Source organism: Durio zibethinus, chromosome 9, assembly GCF_047325235.1.
Source record: "Durio zibethinus cultivar Kanyao isolate XHJ-2024 chromosome 9, ASM4732523v1, whole genome shotgun sequence".
NCBI lineage: Eukaryota > Viridiplantae > Streptophyta > Magnoliopsida > Malvales > Malvaceae > Durio > Durio zibethinus.
In genome coordinates, this window is record NC_143170.1 from 18,990,995 (window position 1) to 19,008,558 (window position 17,564).

Genomic DNA, 17,564 nt, shown 5'->3' on the forward strand with positions numbered 1-17,564 from the left:
GGCTAGATTCTTAGAAGACTTTGACCACTCATGCCAAGGAAGTTTGAGGTAATAACAAGTCTGTGATGCCCATATATGTTATAGGTTGCTTGTGCACTATATTTACGTATTCAATGACTCTATAGCCTTGGCCAATAGGCCTAGGTAATCTTTCAAATTTCATTGTGATGGAGATAGATCATTCCAGTTATTAGTCACTTTAACCCTAGGCAAGCATGATGATCACTTCATTCCATCTCTTGGGTAGGCAATATGATCGGTACTACCACCCATAATCAAATAACTTATCCATCGGTGTAAATCATGCTAAGGAATCAAAATGAAAAAAAGAGCATGTGCCATCACCATCCCATTCACTACGCATGCATCGATGGCATCGTGACTTCTTTTGTCGTGAAAAGCCAAAATGACTTTCAACAACAAAAATATAGCAAAATACAATACTTGGTATGAATCACAAAATCCCATGAACCATCGAGTTTGTGAATGAAAGTCGCACCCCAAGCCATTAGGTTGAAGGCACACTTGCTTGGGTGTCACGCAACGTCACCCCCTCCAACCCCCCAATTAAACTCTAGGTGAGAGGGGTAGAAGATGGCCTCTTGTGATCTTGTCAGTTATGGATGGTCCAAAAATGAGTCTCTGGCAATGATAGTTCCACGATTGCCAGTGGTAACGCTCCTAACGTGCCTTGTATCTGATGATGCATGCTTATTGTCCATCCAAACCCCATTGAACCCCTCACATCACTCGATCAATGCTCACATCACAACCTTAAGTAAAGCAAGATTACACTCTGGGTTTAACCATACTAATAAGTAGAGGAAAAAAACTTACCAAGATTCCCCTAGTAATAGCAATCAAACCAAGAATAACGCAGCTTGAGAATCGAGCACCTCAACATCTAAATTGTATTATGTAGAAACATCCTCAATGGTAGATTGGGCCCAAGTCCCCTGGAAAGGGGTGCTAGATAGGGTGAGAGCCCCAATGTGCTCGGACCTTATTGCACCATAAAGCATTGTTTATGAGTTAGGTTATTTGGGAATACAGCCCTAATCAAGTGATAAATTCCATCTCAAGCTAAATACGAGTGAGAGAATAATACGAACAAGTACTACAAGGGAAAGATGAAAAAGACTTTGAAAAGAAAGTAAAAGCGTGCTTGAAATTGTTGGGAGGGAAGCAAATAGGGGCTAGTGATGCACGTCGATCAAATATGCAATAGTGAGAGCTAGTCTGTTAATCGATTTGGGGCATAGACTAATACAAGTCATGGTAGTGGACCAAGCTCGGGTTTTTGATATGTTAATATAGTTGTTATCTTCATGATCATGGAATGCATCATGTGCTATCTTGGCAAGCCTTGACACCTTTGTGCTCTCAATTTTACCAGTAGGCTCTTTATTTGGCCCGTCTTGAAACACAAACCAAGGAGTCTGACATGTGTGCAAGTCAATGGGCTAAAAAACACCCGTAAGGTGTAAAAAAGCTAATTGGTGGGATCCTTTATGGGTGCACCACCGATTGACCTTGATCTTTTAAGAAAGGTTTAAGTGTGAGCATGCTTATCAGGATTCAAAATATGGTGAACTATGCCTGTGCAGGGCAAAGCCAAAGGAAATTCTTGTGGAGGCCCTTAACAATACTGGTATGCAAATTATTCGTTTAACTAGGGTATAGGGGCAAATAACTAATTAAACTCTCTAGTAACTGGTTCTTTCCAAAGTTTCCCTTAGGATAACTAGAGTACTTAGTGAGTTTTATTAGGTAAAGGCAATGATTAGAGGTATAAGGGGCACAATGCCCTTAACCTATTCTCAAACTTTAAATAGGTAGGATGGTGCAGCTGCTTCGTTGAGCCATGCCACAAAATCAAAAACTCTGAGTGGGTCATTTTTGGTAAGCAAAATTGGTAATGTAGGATGAACCAAAAGTCAAGTTATGGTGCCCAACTGCACACTAACCTAGAACCTATAAAAAGTGTTGGTGAATTAAGATAGCAAGGCGATAGTCATGGAAGTCAAAATCTACTAAGGAGTGTGTAACAACTTACCTACCAAACAACTGGCCCTAAAAATGGTTGGCACTTAAGTGCATGACCTATTCTTGACCATAGGGGTAAAGGCAGGCCTTGATGAGTAAAGGATATAACAATCATAGCAAAATCAAGGCATGAGCTTGGGTGAAGCGACTATCGATACAGATCTTGGTGATAGTAGCAAATATTCAAATGAGAACTTTGAAGGCTAAATAGGGGAAAGGTTCCATGTGAACGGCACTTGGACAAGGGTTAGTCAATCCCAAGAGATAGGGGAAATCAATCCGATAGTGCATCTAGTGCAAGCTTCAAAAGGGAATTAGGTTAAAATTCTTGAACTAGGATACAACAGCTGATGGCAATGTTAGGGAGTTTAGAGACATAGGCGGAGGCCTCAAGAAGAGTTTTCTTTTTGTTTAATGGTTTGCCTACCTCGAAAATGGCTCAACTGAAGGAAGGGTCCAGTGACTAAAAGAGCAACACATGTCGCATGGTGTTTGGTTCATCCCTAGTGGCCTTTGAAATCAGAAGGACTGAGTACCATCCATGCCTGGTCATACTTATAACCGTATTAGGTTTCCAAGGTGAATAGCTTCTGGTCGATGGAAAAATGTAGGCAAGGGAAATTGGCAGGAAAAGAATTCGCTTTTAGGGTTAAGCACGAGGGTACCAGTCACAAACCCATCAACTGTCAATGCACTACTCGAGTTCTTTCAGTGGTGAGAGTGGGTCATCATGTGCTAGTCGAGGGATAAACTAGAAACAGCTTTGTAATACCCCAATCCCACTTTGGAATAATGTATGGATATGATATGATTTATATGTAGAGATCTAAACCCAAACTTATGAGGCACCTTTTGTAGGGGTAGACCATAAAATATTTAGGTCAAAGTAAAAAATACCTTGCAAGTTAGGTGTAGGTCTCCACAAATGGTATTAGAGTGGTCACTAGTCAGCGAGAAGTAAGTGCTACATCATAGGTGTCACTAACTGCTACATGGTAGGGAGCCACCTCTAGAATCTCAATGTCTAGTGTGATCTTGGTCCTATGGTTAGACTTGGCTTGAGAAGGACATTAAGCTTTAAAGGTGGGGAGATTGTAACGTAGCAATTCCACATTGAAAAAATGTATGGATATGATATGATATATTTGTAAAGATCTAAACCCCAACTTCTAAGGGACCTTTTTTAGGGCAAAATTATAAGACCTTTGGGTCAAAGTGGACAATACCTTATAAGTTCGGTATAGGTCTCCACAGGCTCCCTAAGGGGCCTTCCTTAGGTAATGAATAGTCAACTCAAAATTGGTATGGATGGGGGCAATCTAATTATTTAATTAAAACAAAGCATTGTGATGGTTCTTACAAATGCTCATGCAATGTGATTTTTGTGCAGTGATCTAAATGTCAAAGTGAAGAAATTCAACCAAGCTTAGGTAAATAGTAAAAATAACAATGACTCTCTTAAATTAGCCAAATGCCTCATCATCTAAATTAGTGACATGCATGAATAGATTAATGAGATTCTCATTATCCCTATCTACTATCTAGCAAAACTATAACCAAAGGAATGAGCTTGGTAGAATCAATAGGGAAAGAAGACCTTATTAAGCTTGACTCTAGTTTGACTTTATGAAATGACTTGAGAGCTATAGGATAAGTGGGAGTCCTAGAGCAAAATTAAAATATCACTACTTTTAACATTATTTTGCTTATTCCCTGAATAAGAGGCAAGGCAAAACCCTATTTTTAGACCCAGGGCTGGCTTCGATCGATTGATCTGAGTGAAAGACATTGTTAGGTGGAGAGTTTAGTTAGGGTAACACATCTATTAAAAGATAATGCAAGTGCCCTAAGATGAGCTCAATGAGAATAAAAATCTAATGTGGAATAAATGGGTAAAAGTTCATTTGTTTCTAATTTCCAATACAAATATGAACCATAAAAGCATGGCCTATTGATCTTTTAGACCTTCAGAATTTGAAGCTAAAGGTGTCAAAAAATTATCGCAAGGATAACTAGCTTGTAAAAGCCAAGCATTCCTAGCAACATTGCTTTTTCATCCTTTGATGTTAGCACTTCTTATCATTGTGAAGCAAAATTCACCAAGTGTTGGATTGTTCACCCACCAATAGGGAACGTGTGCTAGGTTTAGACCATCATGAGACAAGTTAGTTTTACCCTATTGATGGTAGGTCACAATAGTAATTCAACCTAATACGAGAGGAACTATTGATTTGCATAATTGGTCATCGCGCTTGGTTGAAAAGCCATGGCAAAAAGCTACTATACATTAGATCATGATTGAATGCCTCTAAGTTAGAATATGGGCTAGAAGTGAGGCACATACTCATCTCCTAATTGCTAACCCATAGTAGGGGCCCATGGCCCTTAAGGGCACATTTCATAGGTACTACCCCCAAAAGGATAAGCAGTACAAGCCTTCTTAGAGCTTAATTCCCAGCGAGCAATGGGTAGAATCCTTTACAGATGACTTAAATATCTGATGGGGTACTGTAGGTGGCAGAGTGGCATTGTCGCCATGATCCACTAAGATTTAGCCCGTTGTCGATTTCATTCATCCCTCCCTCTCTACACCCACCAAAGTCCTCTCACTTCATTTTTTTACATTGCATACCTCTGGGGTTAGGGATGAATGGTGTTCTCCATTATAACCGATTTGATCAGGGGATGACATCCCACTCTCGAGCATCCAAGTAAACAACAACTAAATGCCCTTGGCAATTGTTATTGGGATGGGCTTACCCTTGGTTTAGGCACTTCCCTCAAACTCCATTTGCATACACTGGCCCTTGGATCAGTTCTACCTACATGCCATTGATAGCACCAACCCTTGATTCCTATGAGCAATCGCATCCAACACCATTGGCAGATGCTAACCTATTGTTGCCTCAAACACTATTTAGCCCATTGGTTTGGGATGTTACCTCGAACACCATCGTTAGATGCTAGCACTTGGTATGGGCACTTACCTTGACCACTGTCGGCATAAGTTGGCCTTTGGTGAAGATTGTTGCCTTGGAAACCTCTTTAGCAGATGCTAGCACTTAAGGTGGGTTGTTGCCTTAGAAACATTTTTGGTAGATGTTGGCACTTGGTGTAGTATGTGTATTATGACCTTCCCACCCAAGGCATTTGTCTACCCCATGATTGCCATCAACACCAAATGGCACTCAATGCATGTGTCATGGGCTCTGAACTTAAGACAAACTCCATGCAGCCTTAAATAAAGAATTAACTCTGTCTGCCTAAGTTAACCTACGAAACTTAGGTGCTCAGTATAATTCTAGCTTGTCAAACATTGTGCTATAGTACTAGGCCTTTTAGAAGCCTATGAATCTAACCCTCCCGAGATTATGTTCAGGCATGTTCACACTTGAGTTTGACCATGTGTCAACACCTCAATCATTAGTGTCCACACCTAGGTCTGATCATGTGCCTATGCATCTCTCACTTGCATTTGCACCTAGGTTTAGCTCAATTCTACTGAACCTGAACACCTTGCCTGAGTCTCTAAAGTCTTGATCCCTACCCATACCACTATTTTAGGCTAGTTCCTCATGACCTTAGCCTCTAAAAGGCCTAGTCCACTTGCTGTCAGATCTTGTCTTGTTAGAACTAGAACTATTCCTTGACTCAAAGAAAACCCTTAAGCTTGTACAAGCTTGTAGACCATGACATATGCACATGCCTCGACCACCATTAGGACATGTTGGCCTTTGGTCTTAGCACATGCTTCGACTACCATCGACACATGCTGGTCTTTTGTGCAAGCAATTCGTTCAAACACCATCATCATATGCTGGGTCATACACCATGCATGAGTATCCAAGGCCTATGCCATGCACAATGTGTGCCATGACTGGGCAATAGGTGGGTTTAGGCACATTTTTATATTTTTGCCATGCCAATGCCATTTTTATGGCTTGTAAATTCATATAAGTGCTCACTAATGCCTACATCTAAGACTAGCTTAATTTTGCCAAACTTGAACACTGTGCTTAAGCCTCTAGATTCTTTATCATTGCTTGAACCATTATTCTAGGCTAGTTCCCTATGAGTTGGGCTTTCAGTAAGCCTCATCGCTTGGTCCTCTTTGTAGTCAAACTCTATCCCATTAGAATTGAAACTAATCTTTGACTCAAAGAGAACCCTTGGGCTTGGACTAGCTTGCGGACCATGACACATGCACATTCCTCGACCACCATCAAGACATGTTGGCCCTTTGTCTAAGCATGTGCTTTGAGCACCATTGGCACATGGTGGCCTTTTGTGTGTGCAATTCCCTTGAACACCATTGACACATGCTAGCTTGTGCACCATGCATGGGTATCCTGGGTTAGGGCTGTGTAGTTGGTGGGTTCAGGCACATCTTTATATTTTTTTCATACCAATGCCATTTTTTTGGCTTATCAATTCATTTCATCGCTTACCAGTGCCTACACCTAGGCTTGGCTCAATTTCTCTAAACCTGAACACTATGCTTGAGCTTTTTAAATCTTAATCATTATCCATATGTCATGGTCAGGCCCTGGTGTGCCTTAGTCCTACAATGGCTAACCCTGAGCTAAGCAGCGATTGAGGCCTTATGATTGGGCAATAGTCCTAGAGTAGTGTATGAGCAATGTAAGCCCTAAAACATGATGTTGATGAAGTGTATGGGTAGTGCGTGCCCTAGTTCCCAAAGGTGCATAGGCAAGTGGAAGCCAGTGGGTAAGTGCTTTGGAGCTAGGTAGCCAATCAGATGCTGTCAGTCGAAGTTATACACAAGCACCCTCGAGCAGGTTGGTGGAGCAACGAGCTGAATCTAAGAATTATGATGACCAAGAGTAAGGTCGTTGGGCCTTGAGTTGGGTGCTTAAGTTTGACTATGCACCCACACCTCAATCATTAATGTCTACACTTGGGTTTGACTGTGTGCCTATGCATCTCTCACCTGTATTTGTACCTAGGCCTAGCTTAATTTTACCAAATTTGAACACCTCACCTAAGTCTCTAGAGTCTTGATCACTACCCATACCACTATTTTGGGCAAGTTCCTCATGACCTTGGCCTCTAGTAGGCCTAGTCCACCTATCATCAGATCTTGTTCTCTTATAACTGGAATTGTTCCTTAACTCACCCCTAAGCTTATACCAGCTTATGGATCATGACACATGTACATGCCTTGGCCACTGTCAGGAGATGTTAGCCCTTGTCTTAGCATATGCTTTGACCACTATCGACACATGCTGGCCCTTTATAGAGGCAGTTTCTTCAAACACCATTAGCACATGCTAGGTCACACATCATGCACGGGTATCCTTGGCCTAGGCCATGCACAATGTGCACCATCACTATGCAGTAGGTGGGTTCAACCACATTTTTATATTTCTACCATGCCAATGCCATTTTATGGTTTGTAACTTCATATAAGTGCTCACCAGCGCTTGTATCTAGCACTAGCTTAATTTTCCCAAACTTAAACACTATGTCTAAGCCTCTAGAGTCTTTATCACTGCTTGAACCACTATTTTGGGCTAGTTCCTTATGACCTCAGCTTCCAGTAGGCTTTAAGGCCTAGTCCTTTTTATAGACGAACTCTGTCCTATTAGAATTGAAATTGTTCCTCGACTCAAAAAGAACCCTTGGGCCTAGACCAGCTTGCTGATCATGACACATGCACATGCCTCAACCACCATCGAGACAGTTGGCGCTTTGTCTCAGCATGTGCTTTGACCACCATTGGCATATGGTGGCCCTTTGTGTGAGCAATTCCCTCGAACACCATCGACACACGTTGGCTTGCATGGATATCCTTGGTCGGAGCCATGTAGTTGGTGGGTTCAAGCATATCTTCATATTTTTTCCATGCATGGATATCCTTAGTCGGGGCCATGTAGTTGGTGGGTTCAGGCATATCTTCATATTTTTTCCATGCCAATGCCATTTTTTTAGCTTATCAATTCATCTTATCGCTTACCAGTGCCCGCACTTAGAATGGCTCAATTTCGCCAAACATAAACATTATGCTTGAGCTTCTAGAGTCTTAATCACTACCCATATGTTATGGTTAAGCCTTGGTGTGCCTTGGTCCTACAATGACTGATCCTAAACTAAGTAGTGATTAAGGCCTTATGGTAAAGACAATAGTCCTAGAGTAGTGCATGAGCAATGTAAGCCTTGAAACATGATGTTGATGGAGTGTATAGGTAGTGTGTGCCCTAGTTCTCAAAGGTGCACAGATAAGTGCAAGCCAATGAGCAGGTGCCTTAGAGCTAGGTAGCTAGTCAAATATTGTTAGTTGAAGCTATACACGGGCACTATCGAGTGGGTTGGTAGAGTAACAAGCTAAATTTGAGAATTATGATGACTAAGAGTAAGGTCATTAGGCCCTGAGTTGAGGGAAGAAAGGCATTTAGATGGTTGGGAAGAAAAGTGTCCCCATTTTAAATAGTTTTACAATTTTTGGTAGGATGGCTAGGAAATCTCTTACACTCTTTATAAGGAATGAATGGTGTCACCTCTCCACCACCCCTTTGGCTAGCAGGCAAACAGAGGCTTGGCTAGTCTATAGTGAGCTACTCCTAGGCACATGTGGTGTCTAGGTGAGCGGACATCGTCAGGTCATAAGTATGGCATGGTGTCTCATTGGGTCATCATAAACTCAAGGACAGTTAGGACTAGTAGGCCTTGCATCATGCCTTTATGTTAAACCATAGGGTTAGATGATAATATTCACTATGCTCCTTGGTTTCCCCTCCTTTAGCCGATTTGATTAATAACCAAGGATCATGAGATGGTGTTTGTGTAGGAAAGGCACCATTAAGCCTAAAAGATGAGTAAGCTAGTAGGCAGGCTTGCTGTTAGACCCTTATGGCCAATTGATAAAGGTGTGCTAGAGCGAGGTAGCACATCCAAGTTCTTGAGGTGGCATAGGCATGATGTCGAGTGTCTACCATGCGTAAAGGTAGCCTAGAATGAGGCTAAGGCCTGAGGCCCTGAGATATGAGTTTTATGGGACAAGATGAGCCTAGTGTGGCTTTGGGTTGGCTATTGACCAGCATTGGAGTTGTACCTTTAGGTTCTAGGCATAAAAGCTTTCATATGATGCATTCGGGCATAGTGTTGGATTTTCACCATGCTAGAATGGGATAATAACATAAGAACTAGGTAGTGCACCTTTATGAGTAAGATGGGTCGGTGCTTGGAACCTTGATGCCTATAGGTAAAGATGGGTGCTTAGGACCACCTTGAGAATTGTAGGCTAATGAGATGATGGGAGTTGGTTTTCTCCATATCAAGTTTGGGAATGATAAGTGTGACCTTACGAGGTCAGCACATGGAAGAACTCATTAGTACGTAGCTTAAAGGATCAGTAATGATCTATCCAAGGAAAAATGGACTTGAAAAAGGTTGATCTCAACTAAGAATAGTCCTAGTGCAATGCAGATGTGTGGTTTTGGCACAAGGAACGCGCTGCCTATGACATTGCACCACCATTCTAGGTTAGTGCCCTATGACTTGGGCCTCTATTAGGCCTTATGGCCTTATCCTTCTAGCAGTCAGATCCTTTCCCACTAGAATTAGAATTATTTCTTGACTCAAAGAGAACCCTTATGCGTGGACCAACCTGTGGACCATGACACAAACACATGCCTCAACCACCATCAAGACATGTTAGCCCTTGGTCTTGACACATGTTTTGACCACCATCGGTACATTCTGGCCTTTTATGTAGGCAATTCTCTTAAACACCATCGACACATGCTGGGCTGCATACCACACGTGGCTATCCTAAGACCAAATCGTGCATAATACACACCATGATCGGGTAATAGATGGGTTTAGGAACATCTTTATATTTTTGCCATGCCAATGCATTTTTATGGCTTGTAAATTTACTTAAGTGCTCACCAATACCTGCACTAAGGCTTGGCTCAATTTTGCCAAACCTGAATGCCATGCCTTAGTCACTAGAGTCTTGATCACTACCAACTATTTTGGGCTAGTTCCTCATGACCTACACCTCTAGTATGCCTTAAAGAATGGTCCACCTAGTTGTCAAAATCTATCTTGCTAGAACTGGAATTACTCTTTGACTCAAAAAGAACCCTTAGGCTAGGACCAGCCTGCCAATTATGGCACATGCTCATGCCTCAACCACCATTGGGACATGTTGGCCTTTGGTCTTGACACATGCTTTGACCACCATTAGCACATACTGGGCTCTTTCATTAACTGATAGAAATATCAGTTAGTCTACCATATATATATTTTTCATATATATTTTTTCTCTTAGAAAAAAAAAAGATGGTTCCATGTGCTCTGATTCATTACTGATACAGGAGTACTATCAAAGTGTTTCAAAAAAGGAAAAGTTTATCTTGACGTAGGTCTACTTCTGGCCTAGATCAACCTAAGTTAAATGAAGTCTCTATCATCCTGATTAAAAAATCAAAGATGAAACTTCATACACCTTAAGATTCATAGGACAAAAAGAGAATTTTTGAGGTCCTTATACTCATTATGCCTAGCATTGAATAAATTGGGTATTCGCCCTATCAATAGCTCAAATCAATGATAGGTTATTCGAATCCTGCTCCTACCTAAACGGCACCCGAATCGAACCGAACCATTTGTCAGGCTATTGTTCTCTTGTTTTGTTCCTTCAAAGTAATAGAGTAAGACATCGATTTCTCAAAAGGATCAATTTTTTTTTATTGCATGATAGACTCCCTTGAAAAACATTGGCCCACATGTAAATGAGGTGCTCTACCTAACTGAGCTATAGCCCTTGTGTTTGTGATACATATTTTATCATATTATTTAGATAATTTCTTGTTAAGATGAATATTACATGATCCAACATCATAATCATACCTTTTTGGTTGGTTTGATTGGTATTGCTTAGAAGTAATATCGGATTTATAATCCATCGATGTGATAGGTCCCTTTTCTTTCTCTTTATGATTCCTTATGATAATAAATGACCTACTTAACTCAGTGGTTAGAGTATTGCTTTCATACGGCGGGAGTCATTGGTTCAAATCCAATAGTAGGTAGAACTTATTAGATACCATTGATCCCGGTGTCTAATAAGTTTTTCTACCCACTTTCTTTTATTTATTTTTTATCTTTTTCATCCTATTCTATTTTCGTTTTCAATTTTCAAATTTTTCGTTAGATCAAAATTTGATTTCACTATTTCACTTTTGATTGTATTTGATTCTATTTAATCAGCAGAATCAAAATGGGATGTAGAAACGAAAGTTCTGTTTATACGAAAATTCTTTCGATTAACCAACTAGTTATGAAATCACGTTGATAGCGTTTACTCATGTCCTAGCCCATCTGAGAGCTAGATTTGCCTCAATTGTTTGCCTCTTGCCTTCAGCTTTCCTCAAGTTAGCTTCCGCTATTTCAAGAGCTTGTTGAGCTTCTTGTGGATCAATGTCACTACCCTTTTCCGCATCCTTTCCAAAAATAGTGATTTCATTATTGACTATTCTAGCAAAACCATCCATCAGAGCCATCGTTAACCATTTGTCGTTAAGGCGTATTCTCAAAATACCTATATCTACAACTGTGGCAATAGGCGCGTGATTTGGTAATACGCCAATTTCTCCGCTATTAGTAGATAAAATGATTTCTTTTACTTCTGAATCCAAAACAATTCGATTATGGGTAAGTATACAAAGATTTAAGGTCATTTTTTCAATTTGCTCTCCATTTCTAAGTTCGTAGCCTTCGCAGTAGCTTCATCGATGTTACCTACCAAATAAAAAGCCTGTTCAGGAAGACCGTCTAATTCTTCGAAAAAGATCAATTGAAATCCTCTAATTGTTTCTGCTAGGCCAACATATTTCCCCGAGGAACCAGTAAATACTTTCGCTACAAAAAAGGGTTGTGATAAGAAATGCTCAAATTTTCACGCTCTTGCTACGGTTAAGCGATCCTCTTTGGACACTTCATCCAACCCAAGGATAGCTATAATGTCCTGAAGTTCTTTGTAATGTTGTAAGGTTTGCTTAACCCTTTGCGCAGTTTCATAATGTTCCTTTCCAACGATTCGAGGTTGAAGCATAGTTGACGTTGAGTCTAAAGGATCTACCGCTAGATAGATACCTTAGGCAGCTAATCCTCTTGATAGTGCGGTATTAGCATCTAAATGCGCAAATGTTGTGGCAGGGGCAGGGTCGGTCAAATCATCCATGGGTACATAAACTGCTTGAATAGAAGTTATGGATCCTTCCTTGGTAGAAGTAATTCTTTCTTGTAAAGAACCCATTTCGGTACTAAGGATGGGTTGATAACCCACAACGAAAGGCATTCTACCCAATAAGACAAATACTTCGGATCTCGTTGTAAATATTAGGCATTTTGCCTGGGGGAAAGGCTACATCTAGTACTGGATTGATGATTTGAGAAATACGTCCTAGATTTTCTTTTTCAAGCATGGAAACTCCAGGAACAGAAGTAGTAGGATTTATTCTCATAATAAAATAAAGTGAAATATGTCAATTTTTTTTTCAAATATTTTCTAATAAAAAAAATCTTCGACAGCAAGTTGATCGGTTAATTCAATAAAAAATGGGGATTAGCACTCGATTTCGTTGGTACCATCCAATTGAATGCAATTCAATTGGATTGTTTCCTTATTCAATGAAGGAATTTTTAAGTTCAACCAACCTATTTGCAAAATATCAAGTGGATAAATAAATAACAATTTTGAGAGAGTCCTTCATTTTTCTATCTTTGTCTATCATTATAGGCAATACCATCCATATTATCTATGGAATTCAAACCCGAACTCTATTTATGATTCCTTATTTCTATTGCCTTATTTCATTTCGTATTTTATTTTAGCATATCGATTTTTTTTTACGTCCAACCTATCCCCCCTTTTTCCATCTATATTCCTTTTTTTTCATTTCATAAACGAATTATGCATATTTTCACATCATATTTTCACATCTAGGATTTACATATACAACATATATTACTGTCAAGACTGAATTTCTTATTTCTTATTCTTTCTTATTTCTTATTATTGAATTTATATTATTTCTTATCATCTTATTATTGATTATTATTGACTATTGACTTATTATTGAATTTATATTATTATAGTATTATCTTATTATTGACTATTGACTTATTATTGAATTTATATATTTTATATTTATAATTATATATTCATAATATTTCTATTTCATTTATTTCATTTTCATTTCGATTCAAAAAAAAAGTAAGGAATTCTAAACTTGAAAAACACGAATTGGGTTGCGCCATACATATGAAAGAATATAGAATAATGATGTATTTGGTGAATCAAATACCATGGTCTAATAAGGAACCTTTCAGATTAGTTGATAATTTTTTGAAAGATTTCTTCAAAAAGGTTTCATTAACTCCTAATTTATGGTGAGCAGACCTTGTTGTTACAAAAATTTTCAATTCATAAGTTGTAGGGAGGGGCTTATGTCACCATAAACAGAGACTAAAGCAAGTGTTGGATTCAAAGCTGGTGTTAAAGAGTATAAATTGACTTATTATACTCATGAATATGAAGTCAAAGATATTGATATCTTGGCAGCCTTCCAAGTAACTCCTCAACCCGGAGTTCCGCCCGAGGAAGCAGGGGTAGCAGTAGCTGCTGAATCTTCTACTGGTACATGGACAACCGTGTGGACCGATAGGCTTACCAGCCTTGATCATTACAAAGGGCGATGCTACCATATTGAGCCCATTGCTGGAGAAGAAAATCAATATATATGTTATGTAGCTTACCCCTTAGACCTTTTTGAAGAAGGTTCTATTACTAACATGTTTACTTCCATTATGGGTAATGTATTTAGGTTCAAAGCCCTGCGTGTTCTAGGTCTAAAAGATCTGCAAATCCCTTATGCTTATACTAAAACTTTCTAAAGCCTGCCTCATGGCATCCAAGTTGAAAGAGATAAATTGAACAAGTACGGTCTCCCCCTATTAGGATGTACTATTAAACTTAAATTAGGGTTATCCACTAAGAACTATGGTAGAGCAGTTTATGAATGTCTACGTGGTGGACTTGATTTTACCAAAGATGATGAGAATGTGAACTCCCAACCATTTATGCGTTGGAGAGACTGTTTCTTATTTTGTGCCGAAGCGATTTTTAAAGCACAGGCTGAAATAGGTGAAATCAAAGGCATTACTTGAATGCTACAGCGGGTACATGTGAAGAAATGATTAAAAGGGCCATATTTACCAGAGAATTGGGAGTTCCCATCGTAATGCATGACTACTTAACAGGTGGGTTCACTGCAAATACTAGCTTGGCTCATTATTGTCGAGATAATGGTCTACTTTTTCACATCCATCACGCAATGCACGCAGTTATTGATAGACAGAAGAATCATGGTATGCACTTTCATGTACTAGCTAAAGCTTTACGTCTGTCTGGTAGAGATCATATTTATGCTGGTATAGTAGTAGGTAAACTTGAAGGAGAAAGGGACATAACTTTGGGCTTTGTTGATTTACTACGTGATGGTTTTATTGAAAAAGATCGAAGCCGTGGTATTTATTTCACTTAAGATTGGGTTTCTATACCAGGTGTTCTGCCCGTAGCTTTAGGGGGTATTCACGTTTGGCATATGCCTGCTTTGACCGAGATCTTTGGAGATGATTTCATACTATAATTCGGTGGAGGAACTTTAGGACACCCTTGGGGAAATGCACCAGGTGCCATAGCTAATCAAGTAGCTTTAGAAGCATGTGTAAAAGCTCGTAATGAGGGACGTGACCTTGCCCACCAGGGTAATGAAATTATCCACGAGGCTGGCAAATTGAGTATGGAACTAGCTACTGCTTGTGAAGTATGGAAGGAGATCAAATTTGAATTCGAAGCAATGGATACTTTAGATAAATAAAATTTGAATTCAAAGCAATAGATACTTTGTAATCTAGTAATTACTGTTGGTTTGTTGCATTTCAATTAAACTCGGCCCAATCTTTTACTAAAAGGATTGAGCTGATCCCATTGTCTATATTTTGGATAGATATATTTTTATCTAGATATACAAGATCTTAAATACAAAAATAAAAGATTAAACACAACTTAAATTTTTTCTTGGGTCCATAATTAATCCTATGTATGGATCCTTAAGATTGGTGTATTCTTTTCTATCTTATTCGTTCTGTGTTGGAATAGAAACTTATTGTATTAGTAGACGAGATTTTATGAAAAAGGTTCTTGATAGGAGAAAATTTTCTTTTTTCAATTTTTTCAGTGTGAATTTTACACAACATAGGGAAATCGCTATTTCTAATTGAAAAGAAAAAAGTAAAGTATCATATATCATATATAATGAATTGATACTCCAGGTTCTCACAAACGAGAATCCTTTACTTCAATATTCACTCATTATTAGTTTAATGATTGTATCCACTATGCGTATTCCGATAGGAAATAAATGATTTTTTTTTCATCAAATAACTATTCATCTATTATACTTTACATCTAAATAGAGGCAAGAAAACTCTAAGGAAAAATTATGGTTCAATTTGATCTTGTCTAAGGGGGAATTAGAATACAAATGTGGGCTAAGTAAATCAATGGATAGCCTTGGTCCTATTGAAAATACTAGTGTAAACGAAGACCCGGTTAGAAATGATATGGATAAAAACATTAATGGCTGTAGTGACAGCTCTAGTTATTATAGTAAGGTTGATCATTTAGTTGGCGTCAAAGACATTCAAAATTTCATTTCTGATGACACCCGAATTAGGGTTTCAATTAGGGATAGTAATCAAGATAATGATAGTAATTAGGATAATTAGTCTCTATATTTTAATAGTGAAAATCAAATTTTTGAGATTGACAATGACGATCCCCACTATGATTTTAACTTGTATGATACTAACTATAGTTGGAATAATCACATTAAGAGTTGTATTAACTCTTATCTTCGTTCTCAAACCTATGTTGATAGTTCCATTTTAAGTGGTAGTGACAATTACAATGATAGTTATATTTATAATTGCATTTATGGTTACATTTGTGTTGAAGGTGGAAATAGTAGTGAAGGCAATAGTTTAACTCTAAAAGAAAGTTGCGCAAATGGTAATGATTTAGAAAGGCCTAAAGATTTCAAGCATTTGTGGGTTCTATGCGAAGATGAAGATTGTTATGGATTAAATTATAAGAAATTTCTTAAGCCAAAAATGAATATTTGTCAATACTGTGGATATCATTTGAAAATGAGTAGTTCAGATAGAATCGAACTTTTGATTGATCCAAGTACTTGGGATCCTATGGATGAAGACATGATCTCTCTGGATCTCATTGAATTTCAGTATAACGAAGATGGTATTGATTATGATCCATTTCAGTTTGATGAAGATGGTATTGATTATGATCCATTTTAGTCTGACGAAGATGGTTCTGATGAAGCTGACGAAGATGGTTCTGACGAAGATGGTATTGATTATGATCCATTTCAGTCTGACCAAGAAGAGCCTTATATAGATGGTATTGATTTTGATCCATTTTAGTATGATGAAGATAAAGTTCAGTATGATGAAGATAAAGTTCAGTATGACAAAGATAAAGTTCAATTTGACAAAGATAAAGATAAAGATGGTATTGATTATGATCCATTTTAGTTTAACAAAGATAAAAGTGGTATTGATTATGATCCATTTTAGTATGACGAAGATAAAGTTCAATATGACAAAGATAAAGTTCAGTATGACAAAGATAAAGTTCAGTATGACAGATAAAGTTAAGTTTGATGAAGATAAAGATGGTATTGATTCTGATCCATTTCAATATGACAAAGATAAAGTTCAGCATGACAAAGATAAAGTTCAGTTTGACAAAGATAAAGATAAAGATGGTATTGATTATGATCCATTTCAGTTTGACAAAAATAAATATGGTATTGATTCTGATCCATTTTTGTATGACGAAGATGGTATTGATTCTAATCCGTTTGAGTATGACGAAGATGGTATTGATTCTGATCCGTTTAAGTATGATGAAGGGCCCTATAAAGATCATCTTGATTCTTATCAAAGAGAGACAGGATTAACTGAGGCTATTCAAATAGGTACGGGTCAACTAAATGGTATTCCTATAGCAATCAGGGTTATGGATTTTCAGTTTATGAAAGGTAGTATGGGATCCGCAGTAGGCAAGAAAATCACCCGTTTGATCGAATATGCTACTAATAATTTTTTGCCTCTTATTCTAGTGTGTGCTTTCGGAGGAGCATGCATGTAAGAAGGAAGTTTGAGCTTGATGCAAATGGCTAAAATATCTTCTGCTTTATATGATTATCAATCAAATAAAAAGTTATTTTATGTATCAATTCTTACATCTCCTACTATTGGTGGAGTGATCGCGAGTTTTGGTATGTTGAGGGATATCATTATTGCTGAACCCAATGCCTATATTGCATTTACGGGTAAAAGAGTAACTCCTAAGCCTTCATGTGAAGTTTCATGGCAAGATGATTTGATTTCTATTTTTCATG

At 38.4% G+C, this 17,564-nt stretch overlaps 1 pseudogene; it reads left to right on the top strand.

The window, feature by feature from the left end:
* The first annotated feature begins 769 nt into the window (after positions 1-769).
* Positions 770-4,622, top strand: LOC149516847 (25S ribosomal RNA; annotated as a pseudogene).
* The last annotated feature ends 12,942 nt before the right edge of the window (positions 4,623-17,564 follow it).